Source organism: Trichechus manatus, unplaced genomic scaffold (assembly GCF_000243295.1).
Source record: "Trichechus manatus latirostris isolate Lorelei unplaced genomic scaffold, TriManLat1.0 scaffold00041, whole genome shotgun sequence".
Taxonomy (NCBI): domain Eukaryota; kingdom Metazoa; phylum Chordata; class Mammalia; order Sirenia; family Trichechidae; genus Trichechus; species Trichechus manatus.
This window is the reverse complement of record NW_004443977.1, coordinates 12,594,612-12,615,176: the sequence shown is the minus strand read 5'-3', so window position 1 is coordinate 12,615,176 and position 20,565 is coordinate 12,594,612.

Genomic DNA, 20,565 nt, shown 5'->3' with positions numbered 1-20,565 from the left:
GTTTAAAGTACTTGGCTGCTAATCGAAAGGTTGGTGGTTCGAACCCACCAGAAGCTCTGCAGGAGAAAAGACCTGGCGATCTGCTCCCATAAAGATTAAAAAGCCAAACCAAACCCATTGCCTTTGAGTTGATTCCGACTCATAGCAACTCTATAGGACAGAGTAGAATTGCCCCATAGGGTTTCCAAGGCTATAAATCTTTACGGAAGCAGGGTGGCTGGTGGGTTTGAACTGCGGATCTTTTGGTTAGCAGCCGAGCTCTTAACCACTGCGTAACCAGGGCTCCCTCCATAAAGATTACAGCCTATGAAACCCTATGGGGTAGTTCTCTTCTGTCATATAGGGTCGTTATGAGTCGCAATCAACTCAATGGCTTACAACAGCAACAATAACCACATACATTCATATACCAGTGCTAGATGCCCTCAAGTCAATTTCGGCTCATGGTGACCCCATGTGTATCAGAGAAGGAGAGCAGGACTGCGCTCCATAGGGTTTTCAATGGCTGACTTTTCAGAAGTAGATCGCCAGACCTTTTTTCTGAGGTGCCTCTGGTGGACTCGAACCTCCAACTTTTTGGTTAGCAGCCAAGAGCATTAACAGTTTGCACTACCCAGAGATTTTTCATTCTATGAGTATTATATAATTTTTCATTATCTATAAGATGGGTGTTATTTTCCACGTTTATCATTGAATAAACACCCCTTCAGAATCGTTCTGTTGTTGAGTTTAAAAAACACATCTGGTTCTAAGATGAAGCCCTTTTTACTACCATACACATTTGAGAAAAGGTGGAGCTCAGATGCAAATTCATGCTTTTTGACTCCCAATCTTTTGATATTAGTTTAAATATGGACATTGCCTTGATACATTTTACTTTTTAATAGAACCTACTGATATATGTGCAAAGAGGCAATTTGGCATACTGAATATGGATCCTATTATTACATCAATGTTATTGGTGAAGGTAAGGACTGAGTTTGGTCTAATGCCTTGACAGGTCCTGGTGAAATAAGAAAACTCATTCTAAATCCGCACATTATATTTAAAAGTAAAAATTTGAGATCTACTTTTTAATCTTAGCTTTTAAAATAGAATTTTTTCTTAAATAACCCTTGAATTACGGGGCAAATTTGCTACCTGTATACTGGGTGATATTTACTATATGGGCTTTTATTTTTCTGAAGGACATGATTTATCCTACAATATATCCAGATCCGTGTAATAACTGTGTGACATAGGCTGCTCTACTAGTACTTAACTTTAAAATAGACCACACTTCTATTTTTTTTCAAAGTCATCTGCTTTGCCATCTTATGTCCATTCAAAATATAATAAGTTAGACTTTGTGACCTTTCAACAAACCATATGATTTAGTTACACATAGTAGTTTCAAAGGATTTACTTTTCCAAAATCATTCTCTCTGAGTAATTCAATACATGTAGGGGAATTTTAATGGAAATCAAACATTTGGAGAAAGGCAGTATACATAATATTTAAGATAAACATATTGATCACTATTATATATTTTTAAGCTAGGTGTAAAGAAATTTTATATAGAAGAGAAGGGTTTTTGTCAACAATAATGACTTAATCATGGCATTCAATTCAGTGAGTGTGAGCCAAATCTCTCATCTAATTCTAAATACATAAGAATGCTTTAGACATTAAAAATTCATAGCAGGGAAAACTGAAAAATCTCCAGTTAGGTAATAAAAATATTTTATTTTTAGAAATATATGTATCAAAGATTAAAAGAATGAAATACAAAATTATGTAAGAAGAGGTCTTACGGTAACTTAGGGGAAAAACATTCACTCGCCAGTTTTTTGTGGGTGTCCTCAACTTGAAATGAACCCTAATTATAAGTCCACAGTAATAGATACCATTCACTTGGTCTAAGCCATGGATAGATTAGGATATAAACCAAGAATTCAAGCCCTTCCCCATCATTATTAATTACACAGAAAGTTTCCACACGGATCCAGCCAAGGAAAAACCAGACTGTAAAATCTGTCTTCATAAATGAAAGTATAAGAGCTCCCTCTCAGGTATGGTTTATGTGTCATGACAAATAATTTAAACAATTAATAAGAGGTAAGGTTGGCTGCTAACCAGAAGGTCGGCAGTTCGAATACACCAGCTGATCCTTGGAAACCCTACAGGGCAGTTCTACTCTGTTGTATAGGGTCACTATGAGTAGGAATCGACTGGATCACAACAGTTTTGGTTTTTTGGTTTAAGGTTGTGTTAAGGAGCCCCGGTGGCACAGTGGTTAAGTGCTCAGCTGCTAACTGAAAGGTTGGCGGTTTGAACCCACCAGCCGCTTTACAGGAGAAAGACCTGGTGATCTGCTCCAAGAAAGATTACAGCCAAGAAAACCCAAAACTCTATGGGGCAGGTTTACACTGTCACATGGGGTCGCTATGAGCCAAATCGACTTGACGCCACACAATAATACGTATACATGATATAAAGTTATATATATGCACATATATATATTTGTAGTTCACATAGTATACACCTACTCCTCACTTATCGACTGTCTCCTTATCTGACATTTTTTCATTTCATTATTTTGTGCATTAAAGAGGAACCGGCTAGAAGGGTAGGAGGAGGAGGAGGGCAGGTTTGTGAGTACAAATGAGACTAGGTGGGCCACCATCAGTTCATATTACCTGGGTGTGAAGAAGGAGCTGGGCCAGGTCCAAGGTTGGGCCATGAGGAGGTGGCGGCAGCCGGGGCTGCAGGAGTCGGGTAGTGGGGCTTGGAAGTCCCTTCTTCCAAAGAGGCCCAAAGAGTCCTCTCTGCCACCTCTGCAGCCTCTGCTGGCCCCAGGTGGCCAGGCCTTACCTGCCTGCAGTCCCGGGAGCCGTCTGCCACTGAGGCCCATGTTTGGGGCCTGCGGCGCTGGAAGGCGGAGAGGCGAGGAGGCATGGAGTCTGCGCGGAGGCCCGGAGCGCAGCCAGGTGATGGTGAGCCCCTGCTGCTTCGGCGGCAGGGACAACCCCTGACCACCACCACTACCACCTTCAACCCCAGCAGCCCTGCGGTGGTGGGGAAGCTGGTGGGGATGGGCCCGCTCGTCAAGTGCATCTCAACTCATGCCAGGGGCACTGGCTTTTCCCATAACACCAATTGTTGAATAATGACCTGGTCTTTGGAACCTAATCATTTTGATAACTATACATATAGTACATATACAAGTAGTACATAATCATATATATATCAATATTATTTATCCAGTGATTCTATATATAATCTATATACAATATATGAATAACTGATCCCTTGAAATAAACTTGAAGCAATTCTAGTTAAAAAAAAATATATATATATGCTGTTTTAGAAGACGAGTATTTACTCTAAACTGGTGCCTTGGCTCGCCAATTCATGTACAACTCAGTCTGAGGTCCAGCAAGATGTGTTCTACCTTGCTGATCTTATAGCCATTTTATTGATATTTTTGTTAATGTTCTTCGGAAGTGTTGATGTTGTTCCTTCAAGGTTTTCATTCTTATGTAAGAGATAGACCTTCCTTTATATTAACTTTATTTTCATTATATTTTAAGGTAGTCTCTATTTCTATCTTTTACAAGACATTTTTCTTTTTAAAAATTGCATTGCAAAGACTGGAGTTTCTCAAGAACTTTCAGGATTTCTACTTTTTTTTAGTCAACCAGAGTTTTCTATGCCTCAACTGTATGTGAGGTTATGTGTGTACAGAGTTACATTTGTGCAGTGAATTTAATTTCCACAGAAGTTATCTGTCTTTCTTGACTTCTCAAAATTCTCTCTTCGGTAGTCTTAAGACTACTGAAATATGCTTTCTTAAAACTATTTCTCCTTTTTTTTTCTCTAAGTGTATATGTGTATATGTATGAGAAACCCTTAGCTCTGTCTGTTTATAACAATGTTTTTTAGTGGTGCCTCTTACCTGAAATTTAGATACTGAATATCAGCATATTCTGATTTTCTCTGGAGTAGCCTATAGCTTTTCCCCGCTTCAGCAAAGGATGTAGACTGTAAAATAAATAGGCAACCAATGTATGTAAGTAAATGGTGTTCTATGGAGGCCTTTAAAAGTAGAAACTATTCTCATAACACCTACTTTAGAGACAAACGACCTGATTAGAGTCACAGAATTCCAAAAATAGCCACAGAATTCCATAAATGGAAGGAACCTTAAAAGTTAGTTTAGTGACAAGATTCTTTTGATCACTTTTGGAGTCACACAGAACAGATCTATTTGCTCTTTCCTGTAATCATCTTCCAGGTATTTGAATACTGTAAACATGTGTCTTCTCCATGACTGCAACTTATATGACATGGGTGCTAGTAGCTCTCCTCAAGATTCCTCTTAATTAACCACTGTGAACTAAATGAAGCATACTTTTTCAGGAGTGATTGGAGAGAAGCAGTAGAGATAAGGACCATCACCTCCCTTGTTTAGAAACCAGACCACCATTAATGCAACCCAAGAGAGCATCAAGATCTGTGGCAGACATGTCACATCGTTCACTAATTATCTTGTTAGGATCACCTTCTTTCATTCTATACTTGTGTAGTTTTTTTTTTTTTTTTTTTCCCAAGCACTTGTTCCATAAAGTCTTTGGATTTTCTGTTAGTAAGGAAAGAGATCTGCACTTCATTGTTATCTGGGAGGTCTTCTTGAGAAGAGGGAAGGTAATTTTCCAGACCACAAGAGGAAGGAAATGTTTCAATTCAATTCTTTTGAACTTGAAACCCAGATGATAGGATAAAAATAGGAATGATAGCCACTTTGTCTGGTCACTCCTTCAGCCCACTGCCCTTTTGAATTGATATGCCGTGGATTCCATCTAAATTAAAATTCTGGAAAAGATAATGCATTCAGACTTCAGTTGATTTTAGATTTTATTTCATACTTCCATGAGAAATGATGGTTGTATATTCTCCTGAGAATCTGAGTGGTTCTCCTGGTCAGCCCTGATGATTTAGAACATTTACCCTGCAAATTCAAATAAATAAAAGCTCTACGCCTGAATGATTTGGTTTGACATCGGGAATAAGCAAAATGTCTTCACAATTAATTGCACCCTTCCCAGGCCTCTCTATTTCAGCAGTATATAGGCACAAACACAGATATTTGTATGAAAACTTTCTAGTGTAAATGTGTGCATGGATGTATAAATAAGTTTGTATAATGGCCAAACCGTGCTTTAGCTGTTTTCCCTTAACTGTGTATTCAATATTTTTCTTGGCCACTTACAATTGAGTATCTTCTATATTCATGAAGATTCTGTGAAGCGTATTTGAAAAATCATTTACTTTCAAGAGCATTGAAATGTATCTCACTGTTCTCATATTTGTGTCATCCACAGCACTAGGTTTTTATTGCCCCCTGGGATTACTTAATAATCAAAAAAAGGGTTGAAAGAAACATGATATCTAATTATTCCACTGCTAAAGAATGTTTGGATCAAGCAAGTATATATGATTCTCATCATGGGAAACATGCTTAATGTGAAGGCTGAAAGTGAAGTTGAGAGAGGAAGAGAGGAGAGGGAAGACATACTGGGTTCAGAACTGAAATTTATTAACACTTGTAAAAACCCCATTAAAACTCTCCAATTTATGGCAGTTAAGCAAGTTGACATGTTGGACTCACTTGAGATTTCACATTTAAGGCAGACCACTTGATATTTTATGAATTATCAGAGGTCAAAGAGACAGTTACAACATAGTCTCACATTTTATGGGAGACCTGATTTTCATATTCATCTGAGATCTTACTTTACTTACTGCTTTTGACAAGAGTGATTCCAGGGAAATACTCCCACTTATTTGTAGCATTACAGGAAGGAATAATGGAACAGGAAACTGTAAAGAAATTCACCTCCCCTTCCTGGCAATAACTTGAGGTTGTCATTTATAAGATTACATAACCCAAACAAAAATATGGAAGTTGACATTAAATGAAGGGTCACTGGGTGGCGCAAATGGTTAATGTGCTCAACTGCTAACCTAAAGATTGGAGGTTTGAGTCCACCCAGAGGCCTGGCACCAACTGGACCAATAAGCAACATCATGATGAATGGAGAAAAGATTGAAGTTGTCAAAGATTTAATTTTACTTGGATCCACAATCAACACCCATGGAAGCAGTAGTCAAGAAATTAAGATGCATTGCATTGGGCAAATCTGCTGAACAAGACCTCTTTCAAGTGTTGAAAAGCAAAGATGTCACTTTGAAGACTAAGGTGCACCTGACCTAAGCCATGATATTTTCAACAGCATCATATGCATGTGAAAGCTGGACAATGAATAAGGAAGACTGAAGAAGAACTGACACCTTTGAATTGTGGTGTTGACGAAGAATATTGAATATATACCATGGCCTGCCAAAAGAATGAACAAATCTGTCTTGGAAAAAGTACAGCCAGAATGCTCCTTAGAAGCAAGGATGGCAAGACTACATCTCGTATACTTTGGACATGTTGTCAGGAGGGATCAGTCCCTGGAGAAGGACATTATGCTTGGTAAAGTACACGGTCAGCAAAAAAGAGCATGACCTTCAATGAGATGGATTGACACAGTGGCTGCAACGATGGGCTCAAGCATAACAACGATTATGAGGAAGGTACAGGACTGGGCAGTGTTTTGTTCTGTGGTGCATAGGGTCGCTATGAGTCGGAACCCACTCAATGGCACCTAACCACAACAACAACAACAGAGGCCTGGCAATCTATTTCTGAAAAATCTGCCATTAAAAATCCTCTGAAGCACCGTTCTACTCTGACACATATGGGTCGCCATGAGTCAGAGTTGATTTGACAGTAATTGGTGGTACTGATAACATTTAATTAAAAAAAAAAAAAAATGGGTATAAAAGCCGATTTTGGAATAGAGATAGCATTTTCTTGTTTTCTTTGTGTTAAGCATCAAATTAAGGATATAATGATTTGTGATTCATCATCCTTGCATTAGGAATATTTTAATCAACAGCACAATAGCTACCAAAATTTTCTAGATAAGATAATAACAACGTATCTTTGCCTTAAAGAATCTCCCTTTCCAGAAGGGGAATATCCCATCACAGCCAAATATTTGGATGAAAATTCATATTGTATTTGAGGACTTCCAAAGACAGAGATTTTTCAAACTCCTGTAGGAAGCAACCCAGTCTGTGCTATGATGAGCCGTATTGGAGGTTGCTGTAGAAGAAAAAAATCAGTAATACTGGTCCTATCTTTATTTAGAATTTTGATATTTCATTCATCATGGATATTTTGCATTAATTTCAATTTTTTAAGATATTGCATTAAAATACTATTTATTTGATTACTGAGATTTTTGACCCTTTTTTCGTGCCCAACACAAGTGCCTCACTTGTCTCATCCTAGAATGTGTATATATATCTCTCCACATTTGGGAAGTTGCTACTTATACCTAACTTTATCCTTCCATTTTTATAGTTTAGGCCCATTCTTCAACTATAAAATGAAAGGATAGATAATTATAATGCTTATTTGTAATAACTTTCCTCATACTTAAAGATAGAATCTTCCTCTAGGCTTTGTTCTTTGTTGATTAACCTCATACACTTTAGATTTTTTAAATTTTAACTCTCCATTTTTATGGCTCCAAAATAAACTTTCTTAATATTTCCCAAGGAGTTTGCTACTGGAGGAAAGATCTTGTCTACTTTTTGTTCTCTACGCTTTTCGCCCATATTCTTGTATTTTATATTGTACTTGGTTTTCGTAACTGTGTCTGGATTATTCTGTTACTTGCCTGACTCCCTCCCTGTAATGGGGGTGGGGTGGGGCAATTGGTCATGGCCTTAATCAGGAGAAGTTACTGGCAGAAGTCTTCGTATGGTGAGTTAAGATGGGGTGAGTGTGTGTGTGTGTATGTGGGGAGTGGTGGGGAGTAGAGGGGGAAGTGGAGCTCAGCAAATAAACGTTCCAAGAGTCTCGTATCTATTCATGTTTGGCTTTTGGGTGAAATTAAACCTCACTCTATGAGATGAGATTCCTTGATTTTAGATGCTTAAGAAGAACACAATTTTATAAAAGGCAACTGGATGTTGATTTCTTCACTCTAAGGTACTCTTTTGCTTCCTCTACCCAAAGACTTCAGAAATGCGGGTCCGCCCAATTCTAAAGTAGAAACTTTGGGGCAAGGATGAGAAGAGATTGCAACCAAAGAATAGGAATCTGTGGCAGAAATCACAAACAACTCTTTTACTGGCAGACTTACATATATCTAACTTTTCATGCCTTCATTAGGTGAAATTTGTCCTTAAATATTCTGCAGTTAGCCCCATTAAAGTTTATTTGGGTTGTAGCCGATTGCTTTGGCAATTTACCCCATTGCTTTGCATGTCAATGCCCTCTTTCCAGGAATCTAGCCTTCCCCCATTCGCCCCTCTAAGCTTAATAAGAACCTTGTCTTTGTTGAATCCTTCAAGCCACTAATAAAAATGTGACTAGACTACAAGCTGAGAGCTGACCCAGGAGGAACCATGACACCATTTGTTGTATGTCCCTAGGTTGACACTGATCCATTGATAACCTCTCTCTGGGTCTAACTTTCCAGCTGGTTTTCCACTAACCTCATAACCGAGTAGTTCAAACCCTGTTTTTCCACTTAATTGATGTGTATGTTGTTTGGGGTAATAGCAAAGACCCTGCTAAAAGTTAAGATTGATTATATTTCTGACTTTTCTTTGGTCACCCAGAACTCCCACAAGGATATTGGCTTGGTCAGACTAGACATATTCTTGTCAGAGCCACGCTGGTTTTCTTATCAAAGTGTTTGCTATTTCATGTTGTGATGATTTTTCCAATATTTTTTTTTTCCCCTAAGTGTCAAAATCCTGCTGAAATGACAATACAGAGATCAGCTATAAACTAAGTGCAAATAGCTTTAACTTTTTTTCTTAAGGAAGAAAAGAACTATTAGCAATTCTTTAAGTGCATTAACCCCAAAGTTGTACAGTTTAATGAAGAAGATTTCTGATAATAAAACAGAGAAATCAGGGCCTTCAAAAGCGCTTTCTGGAATATGTCTATACCACTTCTCTCTTAGTTTCTTTCTGCGCTTTCCTGGACTTGGCGTATTTTCTGACAGTCATTCAGGTAAGAAATCACCCCATTATGAGAGCTATAACTTCATCTTGTTCATGAATATCTCCGCTTTAGGGTAAAAAGAATGGGTACATCTATGTCTACCTGCAGGTATAATAAAAATAGATATATCACACAGAGATGGATCACTTTTCTAGTTTATAGGGAATTCCTTTCCGTGCCCAGGGAATTTAAGTATTCACTTGAAAGGAATGGCTATGGCAGTGAGGCTTCTGCTGTTCTTCATTCACCACAAAGCGGTAATTCAATTAATTTATTACTTTGAAAGACTTTGACGCAACAGTGGTGTACATGACCTACTCATGTTGGGAACAGATGAAAATGCTGTGTTGGCAGAAGGCTTCCATCTTCTTAATGAGATGTGATACTGTTTAGAGTATTCTCAGGCGTAAGAATATGTTAAAAATTCAAAGTGAAAGGAAGGAGACGTAAGGAAAAAAATGGGATAGATGAGATGTATAAGAATTCCCAAATATTTGTCAAGATTTCCAATAGTGAAATAATGAAATTAACATTCCTTTGGAAGGAATATTTTCACTTTTTCCAATTTTAAGGGAAAAACCACTTGCTAACTCTTTAGATTTTTATACTCCTTTGCCTTTGAATAAAAGGTGTGATGGAAACATAACTGAAAACACAGAGTGCAAAATAGATAGAAACTTCCCATGAATATTCTAGAATGTAAGGAAGAAGTGCCAGGCCAGCAACTGCTCGATACTCGCTCTATGCAAAGGGCTCCACTAACGCCTAGGGAGGACAACTAAAGAAGGGGTCTTTGTCCCTGCCACTTAGGGGCTTCCAATCTAATGCTGAGATAGAACAGACACTCAAGATGTGGCCTTTTATCACTAATCACACTGCTGATCAAGAATCAAAAGTAAAATGTAGCTTGGTGCACTGGGTCATTTCAGCACCTTAATATTGACTTCCTTTACATTTAGCCTCATTCATCCTTTGTCCTTTCAGACCTTTACTTCCTTTATTGGTAGTGAGCAAGTTTGTTTTCCTCATTGGGTATGTAAGTGCCCTCAAGGCATAGTGTTTTGATAGAAACTCAACGAAAGTATTATAAAAAAGAAAGAAAGGAAGGAAGAAAAAGAGAAAGAGATAAAGAAAGGGAAGAAAATGCGCTGAAGAAAAATACATATGAAGTCCAAAAGCAACTGCGAAGCAGTTAGAAGCAAAATCTGAGGTGTGGGTAGGAATGTCTGGTGGGGCAGTCTGTGCACTGCACAAGGAGAACCAGCCACTGCTCCACTCACCAAGATTTATGCCCATGGGTTGTGTCTGACTTGTCTATAAGCAATTGCCAGCCCTGCAGGGGGCCTGCATTGCACCTTGCCCTTAAGGTGTGAATTTTAAATACTAGTCAATAGAGAGACAAAGAATTATCTACAATTTGTTTTAAAATCCCTAATTCAAGAATTCCAAGCAAGATGGTATAGAACATTCATGCACAATACACCAAAAGGCCACAAAAAGAAGTGATTTTAAGCAGCACTAAGGACAAATTATTTCCTTCAATCATACCCACTAAAGGCCCCAGCTATTCTGTGAAGAAGAAAAAATAAGAACTAGATATCTGAAGTATACTGCTTATTGTTTGTAACTTGTTTAATACATCCTTGTATCTGGTAACTGGTAAGCTGATTTTAGTACATGTCCGTAGTGGGGTTTCACATTCTCAATGACATCTTATATTATCTTTATGACTTGAGATGAGGAACACCTCCAAGAATTGTTATAGAAGGTACTTGAACCAAAAAGACTCCACGGTGATAATAGCAATCAGATTCAGGTGTCAGGGTGGGTAGACAAGGTAAGCAGAATAATGCAGAGCGATGACCTACATGACTTGTTCCTGACCAGATGTATCTCCTATTAGGTAAGCCAGTATTGATGCCTGTTACTATTTACACAGCCATGACCATGAGATGGAATGGGCTTGATGGCAACTAACCACAACAATAAAAGCAATGGGTGGGATCCTGCCATTGATGCCACTGTAGGCACTGGTGGAAGTAATCAGGGGACCATTCATGGAGGCAGTGGATTTGTAACACGGCATTAGTGAGATGAGGAAGCCACTTTCAGGAGAAAGAGAAAGGCATTCCAGGTGGATGTTGCGTACTGGAGGACTACAGGGTGAATCTGGCCCTGTGTGTGTTTGATTTGGCCTGAAGATGGCTTTTAAGGGCAATGCAACTAGGTAGATACTATGATTGATCAAAATATAACCAGCTTAGCAACTAATATCTTACTCAACAGCTTTATTCATTTGTTTGTCCTGCCTGGCCCCTAAAAAAAAGAATTGAATTTCTGAATCTCATGAGTTTTGAAATCTCATTTTGGAAGTAGAAATGAAAATAATAATTATATTAAAAGTCAATGGACAGGCCAAAGAGTCAAAGAAGAAACTAGTCTACGGGACAAATAACCACAGCCTCATCTACCCTGAAACCAGAACTAGATAGTGCCCAGCTACTGCCACCAACTGTTCTAATCATGGCCACAATAGATGAACCCTGATAGAATGGGGGAAAATGTGCAAGAGAGCCTCAAATTCCTAAAAGCAAACAAACAAAAAATACAGACCTACTGGACTGGTTGAGACTGGAGGACTCCCCGAGAGTATTTCCCTGAGATACTCTTCAAATCCTGAACCAAGACTGACCCCTGAGGTTACCATGTAGCTAAATAACAAATTGGCTCAAAAAATAATAAATATCACCCGTAAGTACTGTGCTCCTTTAAAAAAATCACTTACATAGACCAAACAGTCGACAATTACTTTGAAACAAAGAGGAGAATATAAGGGGGCAGGGAAACTAGATTAATGGAAATGTAACAACCAGAGTGGAAATAATGAGAATGTTCATGCATTATGAAGAATGTAACCAATGTCACTGAAAAACTTGTGTAGAAATTGTTGAATGAGAACCTAAACTGCTGTGTAAACTTTCACCAAAAGCACAATATTATTTAAAAAAAAAAAAAAGATAATGGACAGGACAATCTTGAAGCATAAGCTGCAGTGTTTAATCATGATGTGATAAAAAATTGAGAATCTAAATTTTTTTTCCAAAATGTTTGAGTTCAGTGAACCTTATAGGATACAACTTGCAAACATCATAAAACTCACCGCAAACTATTTCCAGGATGCATAATTTGTGTTCTACAAAACAAAGACTGAGTAAATATTACAACCTGCAGACACACCTCAAGTGAACTTGAACCCATAATGGTTTGAAATAGTTTCCACAAGATTACTTTTTATTGGGGCGGAGGTTTAAGAAATGTATAAAGACTTTTAAAGTCTGAAAAGTGCTAGAGGTTATACCCAAAATAACCTAATGTACAATTCAGTTATGCAACATCTTGATGATGTCGATCTTACTACTGTTAGTACTTGGGAGCTAAACGTCTGAAAATAAAATAGAAGATGCGGCTTTGAAAGAGAATTTAGAGCCCTCAGCAGAACTTTATGAACTTTACCATTGTAGTAGAGTAAGGAAGAGTCCAGGTGTACTTCTGTGGTGTCTGAGGGCATTGCCCAAGTTGCCTACGACTAGAGTGAGATTTCCTTAAAGCGATGGACATTGAAAATTTGGGAATTTCATATTTTACTCCATGGCATGCTTATGCTTGTTTTGTTGTTGTTGTCAGCTGCCCTCGAGTTGGCCCTTGTCTTAGTCATCTAGTGCTGCTATAACAGAAATACCACAAGTGGATGGCTTTAACAAAGAGAAGTTTATTCTCTCACAGTCCAGTAGGCTACAAGTCCAAATTCAGGGAGTCAGCTCCAAGGGAATGCTTTCTTTGGCGGCTCTGGAGGAAGGTCTTTGTGATGCATCAGTCTTCCCTTGGTCTGGGAGCTTCTCTGCACAGGAACCTCAGGTCCAAAGGACGCACCCTGCTCCTGGCACTGCTTTCTTGGTGGTATGAGGTTCCCATGTGTCTCTGCTCACTTCTCTCTTTTATATCTCAAAAGAGACTGGCTTAAGACACTCTCCAATCTTGTAGACCTCATCAGCATAACTGAAGCTAATCCGTCGTATTACATCATAGTGATAGAGTTTACAACACATAAGAAAATCACACCAGATTACAAAATGGTACACAATCACACAATACTGGGAATCATGACCCAGCCAAATTGATACCCACATTTTTGGGGGGACATAATTCAGCCCATGACAGCCCCCAACTCATGGTGAATCTATGCACATGAGATCAGACTATTGGGATCTACAGGGTTTTCATTGGCTGGTTTTTTAGAAGTAGATCTCCAAGCCTTTCTTCCTAGTCTGTCTTAATCTGTAAGCTCCACTAAACCTTATTCAGCATCATAGCTGTACTCTAGCCTCCACTGACAGATGTGTGGTGACTGCACTTTAGGTGCACTGGCTGAGAATTAAACCTGGGTCTCCCATGTGGAAGGTGAGAATTCTACCACTGATCCACCGCTACCCACACATGCTTGTTTTAATATGAAATTTATTCTGAATTTCTTACCATTGAGCACAACTGATGTTCCAGGAAAGAACACCCTGTGGATCCTGTGGTCGGCCAGCACACCACTACGCCCTCTGTGGAGACTCTCTGTGAAGGTGTGTGGGTACCCCAGTTTGAGAAGCATGGTGAATGTGTCCAAGCAGAGTTCAGAGATGGAAGCTTCTGCACTGGTACAACTCAAGTCTAACAAGGGGAGACCAAGGAGCATGCCCAGAGGAGGGCTCCGTTTACATGGCTGCTTCATCTCTGGCTTGCATCCCAGCCACAAAACACCAGCACAAGACACTGGATGCCGTCATTGTGACATTGTACACCTGTCCAGTAGAAAGAGTCCAACATTTGCTAATTAGATGAAACCAAGTCCCAATGTGTTTCCAGTACCAATGCATTGTCCTTAAAATTTGTGCTTAGTGCAGACAGGACATGCAGCAGCCCCATAAGTCTTCAACTGACACTTTGAGCTGATTTTTTTTTTTTTTTTTGGAAAGCTGTTTTCACTTTCTGCCTAAATCTTCTTGCAAAATGCTCCGGTTAACTAGCCACACATCACAGATGATGAGCTCTGACAGACATGAAGAAGAATTACAGTGAAATGCATGCACTGTTTAAATAAAATCATCTATGTCATGAATAAGAAAAACAAAACAGATGGAATTGTCTTTGGTCATGCCTCGGAAGAGTTCCAAACTCTTCTAAAGTACTTAATTTAATAAAGAAAAAAAAAAAATCCTTCAATATTCCAAATGCAATAAAGCAGGGGGAAAAAAACCTAATTCTGTAATCACATTGGAATTTGGTATCAATAGTTTTAATGCAAGGAATTCACTGATGAAATGACATTTAGGTTTATGGGGGAATGCATTGAGGGTAAATCATTGAGTCAAAATGACAATTGATTCAAATGTCACCAAACTGACAAAGCAGCTCTGCATTAGCATGCCCCACGCTAAAAGAAGGATCTGGTAAGTGGAACTGTGGTCAAAGAGGAGGAAACCTCATATCAGATTGGGTGAAGCATGTCTGCAGTTTCTTCGGCACAAGCGTTCAGTTCCTCAGAAAACATTCCAAGCAAACATTTCTTCACAGACTATTTCTCTTCCACAGCATGAAAGCGGGGTACGTTTGGCGCAATCATTTGGTTAGCTCAGAGCCACAAGAAAAGTCAACAGTCTTGAGGTTCCTTTCTCAATGGAATGCTTCAACTTGACATCAACAGGAAAGCCCAATCAGTCTTAGATTGGAAGTGCTGGAAACCTTCCCCCCAAATGATTAGTGGGGGGTGGGGAGAGAGGGAAGAGAGGGAAAGGATTTTCTCCACACCTGGCAAACTGAATAAACAAGTGCCATCGCCATTTCCTGCAGGAAAGTGGAAAGATTAGTCTGGTTTACACTGAGACGAGGATCTAGTTTAACACAGGTTGTAGTTGCTTAAACAAGAGTGAATCATCGCTCTGCCCCATCTAGATAATCTTTAGCCATTATCTTCCATAATAGCAGAGACATCCTGAGCTTTCAGTTAGCCCCTGACTGATGTAGTCAATGAGGAGGTGGAGCTGTTAATAGATGACAAGGACACGGCCGCTGTGATGTAACCTCACCTCACGACCATAGTTTTACTTGTTTCTTACTTTTTTAAAAAAAAATAAAGCACAAGATAATGTTACAAATCCTAACTGTAGGCTTTTAAATCATGTGGTAGGAGGCCCAGGATCATTTTTAGGGTCTTAGAAGAAAAATTTCTCTTGCCAAGTGTCCTTGGGGACCTTTGTTACTAGAAGTGGGCATTTTGCCAGATGCTGCAGCAAAGCTTTATAAAAATAGACAAGATAAATGGACTTTTAGTGTAGTATCGTGCCAGACTTTTAATTTTCAGGAAATTATTTTTTTAACCTACTGAGAGTCAGGTCAATTTGTGAATTAGTTGAAAGGATGGCTGGGTACGGAGGCGGGGGGTGGGATGGAGGGGCAGCATCTGACATTTAAAGTCAGAAAAGCCTGCCACACAAAACAGATTTCTCTTGGCAATCAAGATAACTTAACAACCATAAACACATTGTCAGAGGGAAAAATTACATTTTGCTCTAACACAGATCATGTCCAGCTGACTGATTTTTCTTTCAAGTTCAAGCACAGAAAGACTGTTTATATATTTCAACTTCTGACTCAGGCTGGCAGAACAATCTTAGAGGTCTGAGGAGGCATGGCTGAAGGGCTTTTGGCGATTTCTCTGCTAAGGATATAGCAGAACGATTATGGGATGAATACACAGTCCAGATTGCTGCGCATCAGAATGAAGTTGCTGCCACAGAAAATTTGTGATGTTTGTTTAATTTTTTAAATTATAATCCACAAAATAGGCAGCATGACTGCAGCTTTTTTTGTTTTTTTTTTAAATTATTTTCTTTTGCTTGGTTTGTTTGGGAAATGACAGGGTATGTTTCCTTGTTTGTGAAGTGGCTGTACCATGTCAAGGATTATGATTTCATCAGATTATCAGAAAAGCCTCAGATGGTGAATGTAAGACAATTTTTGGAAGATGTTAAAAACTATGTCAAACCAAGGGGTTATTAAAATTTTACCATTTACTGTTATTAATCTGTTCTCAAAAATAAAAAGCACAGTAGATTTTTTTTTTTTTTTTTTTTACTTCACCTGAACCACGGTTTGGCTAGGGCAAGATCGTTTGAGCCGGTTGTTTTTGCTTAGTCAGGGTTGACTGGAGAGGATGGTTGCCCAGTTCTCTAGCAATTTGGCTATATTCATTGCAACGAATGCATGAACTGAGCACATATTAATTGTGTACCTCCTGTGTGGGTTGGATATTTCTGACAAAGCAGCAAACAGCCCCCGCTCCCCAAGACTTTGCAAGCTGATGTTACAGAAAGGACCTGCTTGTGCATACAGACACATAAACACACACAGACACACACATGTTAGCCATTAAATATCAGTACAGGGCAGTGGTGCAAACAGTAAAAAAGTTAGAAGCAGTATAAAAATCACAGAAAAGTAATTGGTGTGTGTGTGTGTGAGAGAGAGAGAGACAGACAGAGACAGAGATCAAGAGCACTTTATGTAACTTAAAAAGATATATTCCTGAAAGGATGCAAATATTTCTTGAACTCATACTAAGTGCTACGCAAGTGGCATTCATTATCTCATATAAATGTTAGAATAATAATTGAAGTAGGTGCTGTTATGAATTCCATTTATAGGCCTGGAACTATGAGCCTCAGAGACCAGGCAAGTTCTCCATATTTCACGAGCCAGCAAGTGGCAGGGTCAAACTTCGAATCCATATTTTTCCGTTCAAAACCCTGTCATCGTTCCCTTCCACCAATTATTTCTAAAAATGTGATTTGCAGACCTGAATTGGGACTCTTAGGGGCAGAAGGAGGAGGGCGTGCTGGTAAAAATGCAGATTACTAGGCCCCCAAGCCTGCTGAAGCAGAATCTCACTAAATTTGAGAACTGTCACTCTGCACTTTGCGTCAACTATTTCCGTGACTTATATATCCTGTGCTTTGAGTAAACACAGTAGTGTGAGATGAAAGGAATCGAAAACAATAAATCCCAATTCATTGCTCCTCACTTCGAGGTCACTTGAGCCAAATTCCCTTCAATTCTCTCTACAATCTGTCAGACGTCTGCAAATCACTAAGTCAAAATTGTATGTCTTCCCTGAGGAAAAAAAGAGATTCCTTTATGAGCGGCTGGCATCTGAAGGTTGCTGCATCTCTGAAATGTGCATTGCCAGGTAGCTAATTGGAACCCAGTGTGAATCTCATCCCATTCTGGCCTTGCTTCTTGCATCTCTTTTATCTAAAGGAGCCCTGGTGGCGCAGTGGTTATGCACTGGCCTGCTAGCCTAAAGGTCAGCTGTTTGAGCCCACAAGTGGCTTCATAGGAGAAAAGACCTGGCGATCTGCTCCCTTAAAGGTTACAGCCAAGGAAACCCTATGGGGCAGTTCTTCTCCGCCCTATAAGGTCACTAGAACTGACTTGATGGCACATAACAACGACAACATAATACTCAAAACAAGGTTAGCCAGAATTTGGAAGTCTACTAATGAGGGATGTTTCTCCCTTAGATTTTGGGATGGAGGGAAAGTTAATTGTGGTAAAAGATTTTCATCTGTCTTATAGAATTCCACTGAGAGATAGTAGATAATTGGAAACTAATTCATAGAGTCAAAGAATCCTAAGATTGAATGGAAAAGTGATTATGTCTATTTGGGAAAAGGCATTCATGATATATTTGTGATCATTCCCCTCCCCTCCGAACAGAATAATACTTAAATCAAGTTCTGTCTTATTCTAGGAAAATTGTTCATAGAACTGAAGTATAGGATTTTACTTTACCTAACTCTGTTAAAATGTGAATTTGATAAATGAATTTAGTAATAGTGGTAATAATAGTAGCAGGTACTGTTTATTAAGCAGTTGCCAGGGGGTTAGACATGGCACTAATCATTTTATTGCCATATTTCATTGAGAATTTGATTCTTTTATGGTGCTGGTCAATGTGGATTCCCTGTGGGTCTCTTTCATGTGAAAAGAAGAAAATATTTAATTTTATACGGCTGTATATATGTGTGCATGCGTATATATACATATATGTGAATGTACATATATATATATACACACACATACACACACACATATGGAGTCCCTGGGTGATACAAATGGTTAGCACTTTCAGCTTATAACTGAAAGATCGGTGGTTCCAGTCCACCAAAGGTACCTTGGAAGAAAGGCCTGGCAATCTACTTCTAAAAAAAATCAGCCTTTAAAAACTCTATGGAGCACAGTTCTACTCTGACACACATGGGATCACTATGAGCCAGAAACAACTCGACGGCAATGGGTTTGGTATATATATAAAATCCAAACATGTTTCCATTAAGTCGATTCTGACTCATGGCGACTCCATGTGTTACAGAGTAGAACTGCTCCATAGGATTTTCTTGGCTGTAATCTTTAAGGAAGCTGATCAATAGGCCTTTCTTCCTCTGTGGTGTTAGATGAGTTCAAACCTCCAACCTTTAGGTTAGTAGTCAAGCACAAACTGTTCGTGTCACTGAGGGATATATATGTGTATATAGAGAGAGAAGTTCTGGTGGTTCAGTGGTTAAAGTGCTTGGCTGCTAAACCCACCAGCCACTCCGCAGGAGAAAGATGCAGCAGTCTCCTTCCATAAAGATTTGCAGCCTTGGAAACCCCGTGGGGCAGTTCTGCTATGTCCCATAGGATTGCTATGTGTTGGAATCGACTCCACAGCAATGGGTTTGGTTTTTTGGTTATATGTATATGTACTGTATATATATATATATGTATCTGTGTGTATACACACACACATATAAAGAAGCCCTGGTGGTGCAATAGTTAAGCACTCGTCTGTTAACCAAAATGTTGGCAGTTCAAACCCACTCAATGGCTCCACGGGAGAAAGACCTGGCAATCTGCTCCTGTAAAGATTATTTTGTTGTTGTTGTGTGCCCTTGAGTTGATTCGAACTCATAGCAACCCTATAGTGCAGAGTAGAACTGCCCCATAGAGTTTCCTGGTGGAGCAGTGGTTAAGAGCTACAGCCGCTAACCAAAAGATCAACGGTTCAAATCTACCAGCTGCTCCCTGGCAACCCTATGGGGCAGTTCTATTCTGTCCTATAGGGTTGCTATGAGTCAGAATCAGCTTGATGGCAATGGGTTTTGTTTTTGTCATCTTGGTAGGAGCAAATCACCAGCTGCGGGTGCCTTCAAACCACAGAACTTTTGGTTAGCAGCCGAGGGCTTAACCATTACACCACCAGGGCTCCTTCCCATAAAGATGACAGCCTAGAAAACTCTATTGGGCAGTTCTACTCTGTCACATGGGGTTGCTATGAGTTGCAGATTGACTTAATGGCATCTAATAACAGCAACAATATATATAATCAAAGAAGATTCACATGCAGTCTTATTTATAATTAATCTTAATAATAACAATAACAATTTTGTCAAGTTTAATCTCCATAAAAGCCCTGTAAGACAAGTGCTACGCACGTATTACAGATGATGAAACTGAGGTTCAGGGAAGTTCAAGAACCCAGTGGTTCTGTAACCTTAGCTAGCATCACCTGGGCAGCTTGTTAAAACACAGAGTGCTGGGCTCCACCTCCAGAGTTTCTGATTCAGTGTATTTTGGAGCATCTACAGGAAAACTACTGCTCTGTGCACCAAAAATAAGACATCACATTCCACACATATATACTGCTGTTTGGCATCCTATTATTTAAGAGTATCCTATTATCTAACAGTATTTTTCCTTTCAAATGCAATTTATTTATTTATTTTATAATTTGAAACCACTGTGCTACAGGGTGGGCTCTGATACAGACTTGATGCTCAAATTACATACAACAAGGGCAGCCTGTTACAGGGAAAACAGAGGCCAAATGAAAGATCAGATTGTAGAAAATATACCAGTTTGGCGTGGGTTGGGGTGGGAGGGAGGTAGCCCATCGGGCCTTTGGACACATTTAATGTCTGTGTTCCAAACAATTTTTCCACCTATATCATTTTGTATCAGCAGCCTGTGCCTTTAAAAATCATGGAAATTAGAAATCAGAAAGACCCATGTGTCACATATTCCATCATCCTGTCAATCCAGGGCCACTCTCTGGTGTTTTGTCCATTTCCACCGAAATGACTTGATTGTGAAAAATGAGAGAGTGAGATATTGAAAGGAAAAAGGACACTTGGAAGAAAATATTTTTCAACTAAAATGTCAAGAGTTAAGAAAGCTACTGTTTGGCCCTGATTCCTCCGCCATGGAGAAACTGGGAGAGTATCGCTTTTCCCTCCGCCAATGTACATGCTTTCACCACACTGCTAATGGACAGATCTCTGGAACATTCATTCTGGCTCCTGGTGCT